Raw genomic sequence first — 15,270 nt, 5'->3', positions numbered from 1 at the left:
TAATTAATGTTAAAAACAGTAGTATTTTTTCTTAAGTATGTCTTTGCCTTTGACCCCAAGAATATGAACTCTGGTGATGAGACCCACAACACACTTTAAAACAAAAAGTGAGTTTCAGCGCTCGAGCGCTGAGGTCCAGCAACCAAATGTTGCTAGATCAACCCTTGCTGGAATCCTGAGCTGAGAAGGTAAAACCTGCCCTCCTGCCTGTTATGGAAGAATCACTGTCTCCTGGCGCTCAAGACGTGGATGTCGCATTTTAAGGCAGCCTTCAAGACACTGGATTCAGAGGAGTTGGGCTTAAATGCTTGAAGACAGATGCATGAGCCAGATGTCGTGCTTAGGAGAGTCTAGTGGTATCGGATTTGGGCACTTAGCACCCAGGTTTGATTCCAAATCCCTCTTTTGCGTACAGGTGGCAGTTGTCTAATTAACTAAATTCGTGAATCCCTAGCTTACTCGACAGAATGAATTATTGACTATTAGGCAAAACTGGGCTAGCTCCCTCCTTGGAAGCGCTTGACTTTTAATATGTGTGTGTGTACTGATGGATCACTGCAGTTGCTTGGGGACTGTATATACCTTTCAGCTAGACTGTAAAGTTGTGTCAGTTGAAAAGGATTGTGTTTGTATGCATTCTGTTTGATCTTATGGCTGCACAGACACACACACACACACACACACACACACACACACACACACACACACACACACACAGACACACACACATACATTATTACATTGACACACACACACACACACACACATACACACATGCACATATATATACACACACACACACACACACATACATATATATATTAATGCTATGACCTTCTCTCCTCCTGTCTGCCTTGTTGTAACAGGAGGCAGGCCACAGTCTTTGATTGCCTAGGTTCTAGAGTTGATGAGTAGCTTTAAAAGCACTCCACACGTTGTTACCGTAAATGTCACCCTCCCTCCTCACTCTCCTCCCTCTGCTCCCTCACCTCTCCTCTCACCCTCCCTCCTCACCTCCCCCCTCCCTCCCCTTCCAACCCCTCTCCTCCTCCCCTCCCTCCCCTCCCCTTCCTTCCCTTTCCCTTCACCCTCCTTCACCCTCCTCTGTCCGCTACTACATACTGAAGACAGAGATTTTTGACAGAACTTAGCCGCCTGACCAGAGATATTTTGACTCATCCTCTGAAGATGAACAGAAAAGGTCAGGCGTTTGTCTTTGTACGATTGGCATACTGTGACCCTTGAGCAGTTATTGATTGTGTTATTGATTTTACAATTATGTAGAATTCTGAAAAAGAACAGAGAAGAAACATGGGGGCGCCTGGTAGCCTTGCGGTTAGGAGGCAGCCTATGGAAGATGCTGCAATAGCAACCAGCAGGTAGTCAGGTGGGTTAGAGCTGCCAACAGTAACCAGCAGGTAGCCTCTTGTGGTTAGAGCGCTGGGCCAGCAACCATAGGTGTCTAGTGGTTAGAGCGCAACTAGTAAACGGCAGCCTATAAGGAGCTGCCAGCCAGTAACCAGCAGGTAGCCTAGTGGTTAGAGCGTTAGTCAGTAATCATCAGGTAGCCTAGTGGCAGAGCGCTAATAGCAACCCAGGTAGCCTAGTGGTTAGAGCAAAGTAATAGTAAAACGGTGGTGCAGGTAGCCTAGTGGTTAGAGCCGCTGGGTCAGCAACCAGCAGGAGCCTTGTGGTTAGAGCGCTGGGGCCAGTAACCAGCAGGTAGCCCAGTGGCTACACAGCTGCAAACCAGCAGGTAGCCTAGTGGTTAGAGCGTTTGGGCCAGTGAAACTGTGCAGAGAGCCTAGTGGTTAGAGCGCTGGCCAGTAACAGCAGGCCAGGCGATAGCTGGGTGTCCCAGCAGAGCTTGAGTGGTTAGAGCGTTGGGCCAGTAAACAGCAGGTAGCCTAGTGGTTAGAAAGGCAATAGTAAACCAGCAGGTAGCCTAGTGGTTAGAGCTAGCCAGCAACCAGCAGGTAGCCTAGTAAGTAGAGTGCTGGCAGAATGCACAAATCAGCAGGTAGCCTAGTAGTTGAGCGCCAATTCAGTAACCAGCAGGTATCAGAGAGCAGCATTGGACCAGTAACCAGCAGGTGCTTAGTGGTTAGAGCATGAAGCCAGTAACCAGCAGGTAGCTTAGCAGTGATGGCTGGCAACCAGCAGGTACCTAGTGGCTAGAGATGATAAGGGTGGCTGTGGAACGCCATAGGTAGCCTATGGTTAGAGCTGCCAGCCAGTAACTGTAGGGGTAGCCCATGTGCTTGAGCGCAATGTGGCACCAGGCAGGGTAGCCTTGTGGTTAGAGCGCTAGTCAGTAAATCAGCAGGCAGCCTAGTGAGTGAGCATTGACCAGTAACCAGGTAGTCTAGTAAGAGAGAGGACACCAGTAACCACAGGAAGCAGAAGGGTTAGATGGACAGCGCAAAACAGGTAAAGCAGGGTGTTGGGTGGATGTTTGGGCCAGTAACCAGCAGGTAGCCTAGTGGTTAGAGTGTTAGCCAGCAACCACTGTAGCCTAGTGGTTAGAGCGCAAGCACCACCCAGCAGGTAGCCTAGTGGTTAGAGCATTGGGCCAGTAACCAGCAGCAGTCAGTAAGAGGCTGCCAACAGCAACCAGGCAGCTCAGCAGCTGATTGCTGGCCAGAACTGGTAGCTTAGTGCGGTTAGAGCTGCACAGCAACCAGTATATAGGCTTAGTGGTTAGAGTATTTTTGAATTCAGCACCAGCAGGTAGCCTAGTGGCGGAGGTGATGAACAGCAACTGTACAGAGGCTTAGTGTTGGGAGCGCTGGGCCAGTAACCAGCAGGTAGCTTAGTGGTTAGAAAGAAAACGGTATTATGTTCTCACAGGGCAGTCAGTAAGAGTGTTGGGTCAGCAAACATCAGGCAGCCTAGCACAGCGCTACAGCACAACCAATAGCTAGTGGTTAGATGTTGGGCCAAAGTAACCAGCAGGTAGCTCAGTGGTTAGAGCGTTGGGCCAGTAACCAAAAAGAATTTCTGGATTGAACTCTTATTGATAATATATATGTTGTTTTGCCCCTGAACAAGGTAGTTAACCCAATGTTCCCTCATTTGGCCAAGTCATTGTAAGTAAGAATTTGTTCTTTAACGGACTTGTTTGTTAAATAATGTTAAAATGTAATGGAAACAAGCACAGTGGTCTGAGTTAGAGGTTGTTTGACATTGTTTTAATATTGTTGTTGTTTTCTACGTTGTTTTAATGCTGTAATTAAAAACGCTTTTGAAGGCGTTTTTTTACATTGTTTTACTGTTGCTTACATTGTCTCGACAACTATTATGATCTTTTTCGATTGTTCATTGATATGTTTCAATAGACTGTTCCTAGTTCACAAGTGAGGTCACATCAGATGGGGAAAACAGGCTTAATAAAATCAACAGAGTACTTTAGTGTTGCCCTTTGAAACCAAGGTGGAATCTGGAGTTTCATGCCCAGGTGTCAAGCAGAATATATAAACTGTTGCCGCCTTACAATGGGCCCTGTGCAGGAAGTAGACTACATTACCGATTACAGTTGCCAGTTGATCAACAGAGGCTGAATGAAATGACTGGCTGGCTTAGACCTGAATGTCTTGTGTGTGTGGGCACAAAGCTGGGGGGTGGGCAGAGGGTGAAATTTGCAGCTTGTTTCATTAGCAATTCAAAGCCATTTTTACTTGTACTTCTAGATATCATAAAAGGGAATCCAAACCGTCCTTTCTCCTGCTGATAGGTCTAAAACCAGTTTTCACCATTTTATCTGTGATCATTGTAAACATCCAACTAGGTGGCCATTAGATTTATTATCTACCATGTCCTTACTGCACACTCCTCATCTCCTAATTGCACACCTAATCTACCACATCTCCCACTGCACACTCCCTCATCTCCCTACTCGTAATACCTCATTTCCCACGATCTCCCACTGCACACTCATCTACCACATCTCCCACTGCACACTCCCCTCATCTCCTCACTGCACACTCCTCATCTACCACCTCTCCCACTGCACACTCCCTCATCCTCATCTCCACTGCACACTCCCTCATCATCCCATCTGCACACTCCTCATCATACCAGATCTCCCACTGCACACTCCCTCATCTCGCCACTGCACACTCCCTCATCTCCCACTGCACTCCTCATCTACCACTGCCCCTCACACTCCCTCATCTACCACTGCACACCCTCATCTCCACGCTGCACCTCCTGACCTACCTACTGCACACTGCACTCATCTACCACTGCACACTCCTCATCTGCCACTGCACACTCCTCATCTACCACTGCACACTTCACTCACCTCCACTGCACACTCTCATCATCCACTGCTCTCCCTCATCTCCACTGCACACTCCCACATCTACCACTGCACACTCCCTCATCTACCACTGCACACTCCCTCATCTGCACCACATCTCCCACTGCACACCTCATCCTACACTGCACACTCCTCCATCTACCACTGCACACTCCCTCATCTACCACTGCACACTCCCTCATCTCACTGCACCTCCCATCTACCACTGCACACTCCCACATCTCCATCTACACACTGCACACACCTCTACCACTGCATACTCACACATCTACCACTGCATACTCCTCGTCTCCACTGCACATATCCTCATCTACCACTGCACACCTCTCCCACACACTCTACCACTGCACACTGACACACTCCCTACATCTACCACTGCACTGCACTCCTCATCTACCACTGCACTCTCTCATCTATCCACTGCACACTCCCTCATCTACCACTGCACACATCTACCACTGCACACTCTCACATCTACCACTGCACACTCCCTCATCTCCTCATCGGCACAATCCCTCATCTCCCACTACACACTCCCCACATCTACCACTGCACACATCTCACCACTGCCACGCTCCCTCATCTCCACTGCAGCACTCCTACATCTACCACTGCACACTCCCCACATCTCCCACTACACTCCCTCATCTACCACATCTTGGGCCACTGCCTCCATCCTCTCATGTGTCAGGAATTCCTCCTCCCTTCTGAAGAGAAGGGCAAAAGGATCTGAGGACCAATATGCGGGCGTGGCAAGAAGTGTCCTAATGGTTCTTTTTAATACGTAGATGCACACATGAACAAGCCGACCTACAAAACAATAAACATGGAAAACCTAAACAGTCCTATCTCGGTGACAGAGACAGGGTGAGACAATCTCCCACAAACACAACAGTGAAACCCCAGGCTACCTAAGTATGATTCTCAATCAGAGACAATCTAATGACCTGCTCTGTGATTGAGAACCATACTAGGCTGCAAACTGTATAAGATCCCAAAACATAGGAAAGTAGAAACATAGACTGCTCGCACCCCAAATCACGCCCTGAACCATACTAAATAATGACAAAACAAAGGAAATACAATGGTCAGACGACACTATGATTGAGTCACAGCTCAAGACTGATTCTCTGTGTTGCTTCAGGTCAAGTGGACTCAGCAAACCTAGTTTATATTTCTCCAGAGCATAATGCTACCTCTGTCCTAAACCTTAAACCATAGTGTACAGTCCTTCCCTGACACGTGTATGAGGTCAGACGGGTGTCTAGTCACAGAAGTACTGGCAGAAAACAGAGATCTGGGTGCATACATATGAATGCTGTGAGTCACCGAACAAAAGAACTGGCTCCAGAAACATAGAAACCAATACCACTTCAGCCTGATTACCTAACGCTTGTATGAGTTATCACAACCCCAATATGAAATCTTTGCTTCAGGTCAGGGCTTGACTGACAGAAATATCATTCGATTTCTATAGTTTGACTCACTCCTCAGTATACATCAAATTGGATGCAACAAAACCTTTTTAAATATTTGTCCAAAGCTTCAGAATATGAAATATTGATTTACAAATATGTCAGATAATATCGAGTTACACCACTGCAAAATATCCCCTGATCACCATGACCACATCGAGACAAGTTCATCAATCACCATACTCTTCTCATGACATAACACCGAATCAATGGTCCGTAATACAGAAGTGAGCAAGGGTGTTATTGCTGTGCCTTGTACCCAATCAGAAGTAGACGTATCATACAAGCAATGAAGTAGTTTTTAACTCACACATTTTCTCATGATGATACACAGGGTTCCGTTTTTACATTGCTGTGATTTCTCCTCCTCTACAGTGATTCAGCATTAGAGCTCACTCAGGCACAGAGACAGACAGAGGTTGTTGCCTTGAGCAAAGTAAAGGGCTGTGTACAGACTCCTGGTGATGGTTGCCCACCGGCTCTTTCAGAGTGAGCTAGGAGCCAGGGAAGAGTCTGGCCCCCTGAGGAGCGAGTGAGCCAGCAGCAGCCCTGGCCCTTTCTGGGAGGGAGTGGGCTAGAGCCAGGGGAAGAATGGGCCCTTCTGAGGGCGGCGCTAGGTTCTGTGGATGGCCTTGGAGCCCTTCAGGGAGTGAGCTCAGAGTCAGGGGCTAGCCTGGGCTCCTTTCTGAGGGAGTGGAGCTAGAGCCAGGGAATAGCCTGGCCCTTTCTGAGGAGTGGGCTAGACCAGGGAACAGCCTGGCCTTTCGAGGAGTGGAGCTAGAGCCAGGGGAATAGCCTGGCCCTTTCTGAGAGAGTGGAGCTAGAGCCAGGGAAGTAGACTGGCCCTTTCTGAGGGGTGGAGCTAGAGCTCAGAAGTAGCCTGGCCCTTTCTGAGAGAGTGGAGCTGAGCCAGGGAATAGCTCATCTTTCTGAGGAGTGGAGCTAGAGCCAGGGAAATAGCCTGGCCCTGCTGAGAGGGTGGAGTGGAGCTAGGAGCTTAGGGAAATAGACTGGCTCCTTTCTAGTGGGAGTGGGCCAGGTCTCAGGGGAATGAGACTGGGCCTCTTTCTGAGTGGGAGTGGAGCTAGAGCCTAGGGAAATAGCCTGGCCCTTTCTGGAGAGAGTGGGGTGGAGCTAGCGCCAGGGAAATAGCGGGGTGCCATGGGACACACGATTCTCTCTATCTCTCTCACACACACACACACACACACACACACACACACACACACACACACACACACACACACACACACACACACACACACACACACACACACGGGCGCGCAAGGGTATCCTAGTGGTTAGAGCCAGTGCTATAACCCGTGCATGACATAACCTCACCTCCCAAGCTTAGATATGATAGAACCTCATGCAATGTATGGTTCTCAATCATGGACAGCTGTCTATTTTTGCCTCCTGACTGGGGAATCATACTTAGGCAGCCTTTTTTTTTCCTTTGGTATTTGTGGGTAGTTGTTCTTTGTTAGTATGGCACTATAGCCTTAGTAAGCTTCACGGTCGCCTCCTTGTTCTTTGTTTTGTTGGTGACATTGGCAAACAAAAACCAGAGTGGGGTTGATTCGGTAAGCTGCCGAAAAGGGCTGTCCCAGGAGGCCTGACCTAACTGGCTCAGGCGGCCCTCTGATTTAGGAAAACTCAAAAAGGGAAAAGTTTTTCTCTTCATTAAACATTCCAAAAATCATATTACACAATTATACAAACATTATCATATCTCACTCATTCATCTTATACAACAATTAGATGTAAACCTCATATCTGAGGCTATTATATAACAGTATATGGTAATGTAGCCACACTGTCTCCATGAGCTTCACCAAGTTGTGACAAGCGGATCAGTCTGGGAAGCTGGATTCTTCACCGATTCTTTTATACTTTCTCCTGGAACATGAAATTTGTTCGGACCCCAAGTTTTCATGTGAGGTGGATAGGCTTGCTTGTCTCCCTGTAAGAAATGTGCTCTCTCTATACTGTGTCCTGAGTGTAGATCCTCAGGAATTTATGACTTCTCTCTGACCCACAGCAACCTCAGTTGAATGAGTGCAGGGTGTGTGGCAGGAGAGGGGGATGGGGCTTGCTATGCCCAAAGAGGCCAGTCGTCAAGGGGACACTAGCAGGCTGAAACAATGAACCATAATCCACCGTGCTACTCAGTGTCAAACTGATTGTCGGCAGCTGGGGTTAACCGGAATAGGTTCAATGCTAGGCTAGCCATAACTCAACAATGCAAACATTAGGGGCCTTGGTCAGGGAGGTCACTAAATACCCAAATGAGTCACTCTGACAGAGCTCCAGAGTTACTCTGTGGAGACGGGAGAACCTTCCGGAAGGACAACCATTTCTGCAGCACTCCGCTAGAATGAGGCTCGTTATGGTCGAAAGTGACCAAACGGAAGCTATCTCACAATAAAATTCACATGATAGCACCTTAAGACTCTCAGACCATGAGGAAAGATAATTCTCTTGTCTGATGGAAGTCCAAGATTGGATTATTTGGCCTGACACCATGAATGCCATATGCAGCGTCTGGAGGAAACCTGCACCATCCTGAATGTACATGGTGGTGCCAGCATCATGCTGTGGGGATGTTTTGCAGTGACAGGGACTGGGAAACTAGTCAGATCAAGACAAAGAGCAAAGTACAAGGAGATCCTTGATGAAAACTGGTCAAAGCGCTCAAGACCTCAGACTGGGGCAAGTAAAGGTTCACCTTCCAACAGGACAAAGACCCTAAGCACACAGCCAGATAACGCAGGAGTGGCTTCGGGAAGTCTCTGAATGTGCTTGAGTGGCTCAGCCAGAGCCCGGACTTGAACCAGAGACTATAAGATAGCGCAGCACCACCCTTATCCAACCTGACAGAGCTTGAGAGGGTTTCAGAGAATGGGAGAAACTCCTGAATACAGATGTGCCAAGCCTGTGGTGACTTGATGCTGTAATCGCTGCCAAAATTGCTTCAACAAGGCACTGAGAAAGGATTCTGAACACCCGCAAAAATTCTAAACACTTGTTCCTGCTTTGTCATTATGGGGTATTGTGTGCGTTGATTGATCTGTAAAAAAATTAATCCATTTTAAAATAAGGCAGTAACGTAACAGATTGTGTCAGAAAGTCAAGGGGTCTGAATGCTTTTCTGAAGGCACTGCGCATACTTGTATAAACTGTTTATTTGTATGTGTTGGGTTTTAGTTGACATTACTCTTTACAGAGTCGAGTAACATAGTATTTATACGAAGACATTTAACATTCTATGGACTCTGAAATACATTTTGGAACTTTTGTCCCAAAAGTAACTGCAGGACTCTCTCATATCATATGAAGGAATGTAGCCTCTACTGACTTAGAGACCAGTGAACAGTTGGGATTTGGGGACCAGCGTCATCGTAGAACATTTCCTTGGTAGTTAAATACCGTCTGTGAACAAACTTTAGAAATGTGTAAATTGGATGGCAAGGTCATTTTTTGGGAGACTTCTCTTCCATGGCATAACTTTATCTGCAACGCTACAACTCATTTTTGTGCCACCTGAGTGCTATAGAGACCCAAACCAGTGCTATACAGCCTGCACAGCAGACCACTCGAGCCCATAGAGACAATCAGGCGTTTACAGCGTCTGCACAGCAGCCGAGGGGGAAACCGGTTTCCTCGCTGAAGTCTATGGAGACACTGGTGTATCTATACAGGTCACAGACAGTGAGCTACGTTGGGAAACCACTTAAGTCTAGGGAGATACTGTCAGTACTATACAGCACTGCACAGCAGACCAATTCTCGAGCTCCATAGAGACACAACCATACTTCATATACAGCCTGCACAGCAGTACCACTCTGAAGCCTATGCGAGACACAAACCATATCTATACAGCCTGCACAGTAGACCACTCGAAGTCTATAGAGACACAACACATTACCCAGCCTGCACAGTGCAGCCTAAGTGGAAACCACTCTGATTAGCATAAAAATGAAATATAACATTGCGGGTGAAGTTTGGGAACGACACAACATATACATGTGCCCAAACTCTGCCATCACTTAGCTTAAGAGCTTGCTGTTTCTAAAGGGACATATTTGAATAAAGTTTTCTTTAGCTCTTTTTACAGGGCCCCATACTGTACACAACAAGAATGAGGAAGGGGATTCACTGTTTGGGCGAGTTACACAAACATTCCAATTGTCCTCCCATTGGTCAGTTGTGTGACAAAAAAGAGTAGTATAGTGTAGAGAATGAATGGTACCAGCTAAATCCACTTTGAAATATATTCCCCGATAAATGCACAAAATATTGGCTGCCACTATTGGGGTGGGAGGTAGCCTAGTGGTTAGAGGAGGCAGGTAGCCTGATGGTTAGAGGAGGCTGAGTAGCCTAGTGGTTAGAGGAGTGCGTAGGTAGCCTTAGTGGGTTAGAGGAGGCAGGTAGCCTGAGTGGCTAGAGGAGGCAGGCAGCCCGTAGTGGTTTAGAGGAGGGGCAGGCAGCTCTGGTGCATTAGTGAGGAAGGGAGCCTGGCGGTTAGAGGGCAGGTAGCCTTGTGGCTAGAGCAGGCAGCTCTAGTGGCTGAGAGGGGCAGGCGGCCTGGTGGTTTGAGCAGGTAGCCTAGTGGTTAGAGGGCAGGTAGGCCTAGTGGTTGGGGAGGGCAGGTAGCCTAGTGGTTAGAGCAGGTAGCCTAGTGGTTAGGAGGTCAGAGTCGGCCTAGGCGGTTAGAGGGGTGCAGGTAGCTCATGGCGGTTGTGAGGAAGTGGTCGCACTGGTGGCTTAGTGGGCAGCGTGGCCGTAGTGGCAGAGGGCACGTGGTAGCCTGGTGGTTAGAGGTGGCGTGGTGGCCAGTGGTTGAAGGGCAGGCATTCAGTGGCTGAGAGCAGGCAGCCTGAGTGGTTAGAGGAGGCAGGCGGCCTGGTGGTTAGAGGGCAGGTAGCCTGGCGGCCAGAGGGGCAGGTAGCCCCAGTGGTGAGGGCGGTGGCCTGAAGTGGCTGAGAGTGGCGCATGTTGCGAGGCTGGAGGCGTGCTAGAGGAGGCAGGCAGCCCAGCGGCTGGGGAGGAGGCAGGCAGCCTAGCGGTTAGGAGGAGGCAGGTAGCCTAGCGGGCTAGAGAGGAGGCAGGTAGCCTGGCGGTTAGGAGGAGGGCAGGTAGCCTGGCGAAGCCAGAGGAGGCAGGTGGCCTAGCGGCTAGAGGAGGCAGGTAGCCTGGGCGGCTAGGAGGAGGCAGGTAGCCTAGCGGTTAGAGTGAGTGCAGGCAGCTCTAGCGGCCAGAGGAGGCAGGTAGCCTAGCGGCTAGAGGAGGCAGGCAGCCTGACGGCTAGGAGGCAGGCACGGTAGCGCGACGGGGAGGGCAGGCAGCCTAGCGCCTAGAGGCAGCGTAGCCTAGCGCTTAGAGGAGGCAGGTGGATGATAGGCTAGAGGATGGCAGGGAAGCCCTAGGCGGCTGAGTGAGGCGGTGAGTCTAGCGGTTAGAGGGCAGGTGGCCCTAGCGGTTAGCGCAGCAGCTAGCGGTTAGAGCGGCAGGTAGCCTAGTGGATAGAAGGGCAGGTAGCCTAGTGGATAGAGGGGGCAGGTAGCCTAGTGGTTAGAGGAGGCAGGTAGCCTAGTGGTTAGAGGGGCAGGTAGCTCTAGGTGGTTGGAGGTGAGGCAGGTAGCCTAGCGCTTTAGAGGGCAGGTGGCCTGAGCGGTTAGAGGAGGCAGGTAGCCTAGCGGTTCGAGGGGCAGGCAGCCTGGTGGCTAGAGGTATGGGAGGTAGCTAGTGGGATAGAGGGGCAGGTAGCCTAGTGGTTAGAGGAGGCAGGTAGCCTAGTGGTTAGAGGAGGCAGGTAGCTCTGAGGCGGCTAGAGGAGGCAGGCAGCCTGGTGGCCAGAGGAGTGCAGGCAGCCCAGTGGTTAGAGGCACGTAGCCGAGTGGCTAGGAGGCAGGTAGCCTCGGTGGTTAGAGCATTGGTCCAGCTACCAAAGGTTTGCTGGATTGAATCCCTGAGCTTGACGAGGTACAATTCTGTTGTTCTGCCCTCTGAACAAGGCAGTTAACCCACTGTTCACCACTGGGGCTGTCATTACAGCAAATAACTTGATTTGTTCTTATCTGACTTGCCTAGCTATAAGCTGAAGGTTTAATTAAACATTTTAGAAAAAGATATGTATGCTTACATCAAGCTTTAATGCCAGATAGTTTTTAATGGTTTATTTGTACTTCAATTGTCACTAAATGTCTTGGTTTTGTGAGAACTTATTTTAGGCCTTGGGCAGCAGTCAGGGGCTGATGTAATAAACACATTTTAAGTCACAACAGTACCATGTAGTATAGGTATCCCTTGACAGAGCAAGTATATCCGGTTTGCTTTAGTTTTTGAGGTGAGAACATGGACATTTAGACTCCCAAGTTCTTTAGACTGTGACGTACTAGTACATTATGGATATAGGTCAGCAGAAATGAAATCACATCCCTCCCCACAAGATGAACTCATGCATGTTTGTTTAGTCAAGCCCCTCCTGTATGCAAATACCTGCAGCATATTGTGGCGAACGATCAACTTAGATATCTACCTAAGGGACTCTTCTCTCCACAACAGAACGTCATGCTAGGTTGTTGAAAAAGCAGAATGAAGGCAAGCGTATGAGACTATAGACTACATATTGAGTGAACACATATAGACTACATATTGAGTAGAACACATATAGACTTACATATTGAGCAGAACACATAGACTACATATTGAGATGGTTTGTAAAGAACACATATAGACTACATATTGAGTAGAACACATATAGACTTATGCATATTGAGTAGAACAAGACAATATAGACTACATATTGAGTAGAACACATATAGACTACATATTGGAGAACATATAGACACATGTTAGGGAACATATAGACTACATATTGAGTAGAACACATATAGACTACATATTAGTAGAACACACATATGGACCACATATTGGTGAGGCCATATAGACTACATATTGAGTAGAACACATATAGACTACATGTGAGTAGAACACATATAGACTACATATTGAGTAGAACACATATAGACTACATATTGAGTAGAACACATATAGACTACATATTGAGAAGCGGTATGTAATAGAAAACATATAGACTACATATTGAGAAGTGGCTCTTGTAAAGAACACAAAATGTTTGCCAAGGCGGAGACTTGCTTGTGGACATTCTGTGGACACATTCATTTCAGGTTACAAGTGTAGTTGGGCCAAATGTCATTAAGCAAATTTGGATTGTTTAGTATGTAACAGATGTCTCTTTTCATTCACCAAATTGCAGTGTGTTTAGTGTTGATCATGAAGTTTTTTAGGACAAACAGGCGCCTTTTGAATGTGATTGTTTGACAATCAGATTTTTTTTTAAACACTTAGCTGACTGTGTTTCTTTGTTTTCATCCACATTCAAAACCGGATTAGTAGTATATCTGTATTTCACGTTTTACTAGTAGCCTAATAGACCCAGAAAATATCGCATGAAAATGAGCTGAGGATTCAAATGCAATCTATGATGGAGAATCCAATAGGAATAGGTAACACTGAGGTCCGGCACTGCTTGGGATGCCCTTTCACCCATCACTGGCGCCTCGGTCATTGCATCTTGTGGTGTGGTTTTGTATATATGCTTGTAGGGTAGGCTTGTGGGTTGTGACATGGGTTGGTATGTGTTGTGTTTTCGTATTGGGGTTTTTGTATTAATTGGGAGTGTGTTTTTATTAGGGTGTGTCTAGTTAGGCTTGGCTGTTGCCTGGGTCGCCTCTCAGCTGAGTCAGCTAGATTCTCGGGCGTCTGGGATTGGGAACCGTATTTAGGGTAGCCTGGAGTCTTGCATGGTGTTGTGGGTGGATGGTACCTGTCCCTGTGTTAGTCACCAGGTAAGTACTGTAATTTAGTTTGCCTTGTTTGTTGCTGTCTTCTTCCTGGTTATTTCATGTACCGCACTATCTTCATTAAAAGTCGCGAGTAACCTACACGCTGCATTTCGGGCCCTGACTCTCTTCAAACAACAGACGAACTTCGCTACAGAATCACCCACCATTCACAGTACCAAGCAACGCGTGAACTGGCAGGATCTGAAGGAGGAGCTACAGCGGCAAGCCATGGAGAGTGATACGCTCAGCTGGCACTGCTCGGGATATTCTTTCACCCTCTGCAATGCTTCCGTTTACTGATTTTTAGCAGATACGCCGAGTAAAGCCTGCTAGTTCACTGTCTAATAAACCGGAACCACAAGTCGGGAGGATACAGAGAGCTCCAAGAGGCATCTTTAAATGTTTGGGCAGATACATACATCTTTTGTGCAGATTTAAGAATAAGGCTCTACCGTGACCGTGGAAATAGCTGTTTCCAGGTGTTTGAAAAATGCAAATTTCTCCACCAATGCTTACGTCGGTGCACCACCCAGGAGTGTGAATATCTTATGTTCCCCCCTCTCTCTCTTCTCTCACACCGACACAGCCGCCCGACATGCAGATCTCACTTTGGGGGCCCCCAGGCGTCAGATTAGGTGAGTGCGGCGTGCGCCGCGCCCGTAATGGGCCGTGAAGAAGAAATGTCTGGCACAAGAGTCGAGAACAACAGACATTGTACTCCGCTGGCAGCCTTGTACGACTCTTCGGGCAACAGACAACCCAGATTGTCGTGTTCCTGGGCCATGGCACCATATACTGATTATGATGATGCTGCATGAACGAGACCGTGGTCCTAGTGCACCAGAGGAGGGATAGAGCTCATTATTAGGGACACATACCCATGCTGGGTTCTTCATCTGCCCTTTGGCAGAACATGGTGCCAGTCTGCATCGTATATCTGGAGTTCTGCTTTACATGTTTTCTTGTCATGTTTGTTCATCTGTGTGTGTGTGTGTGTGTGTGTGTGTGTGTGTGTGTGTGTGTGTGTGTGTGTGTGTGTGTGTGTGTGTGTGTGTGTGTGTGTGTGTGTGTGTTCATGACAGTTCGCATGTTTGCCTGCACCACGTGATTGCTGACCTGGCTGGAATGAGTTTGAGAGGCCTGTGGTACATTGGCAACATATCAGCCACAGCCCATCTCAGATTGCAGTGTGTGTGTGTAGAGAGGAGGTGATAAACAGGGTCTGCTGTTCCCAGCTCTGTCTGATTTGTGGCCTGGGAAGTAGGCTGGCGGCTCAGGTCCTGAACATTGCATTAGTATTACTCTGGAGGTAGCTGCAGCCAAGTCCTGAACATTGTTCGGTATTATTCTGGAAGTAGCTGCAGCTAAGTCCTGATTATTACTTAGTATTACTCTGGGAAGTAGCTTCAGCTAAGTCCTGGACATTACTAGAAGCACTTGGGAAGGGCTGTTGTTTATGAACATTACTTAGTGCTACTCTGGGAAGTAGCTTCAGCTGTTTAAGTCCTGGACATTACTTAGTATTACTCTGGGATGCAGTGAGTCTGGATACATTGAGCATTACTGGGATGTCCGCTGGCAGCTAAGTCCTGAACACGCCGTG

This window comes from Oncorhynchus gorbuscha, linkage group LG18 (genome assembly GCF_021184085.1).
Source record: "Oncorhynchus gorbuscha isolate QuinsamMale2020 ecotype Even-year linkage group LG18, OgorEven_v1.0, whole genome shotgun sequence".
NCBI lineage: Eukaryota > Metazoa > Chordata > Actinopteri > Salmoniformes > Salmonidae > Oncorhynchus > Oncorhynchus gorbuscha.
Note: the sequence above shows the minus strand (reverse complement) of the source record.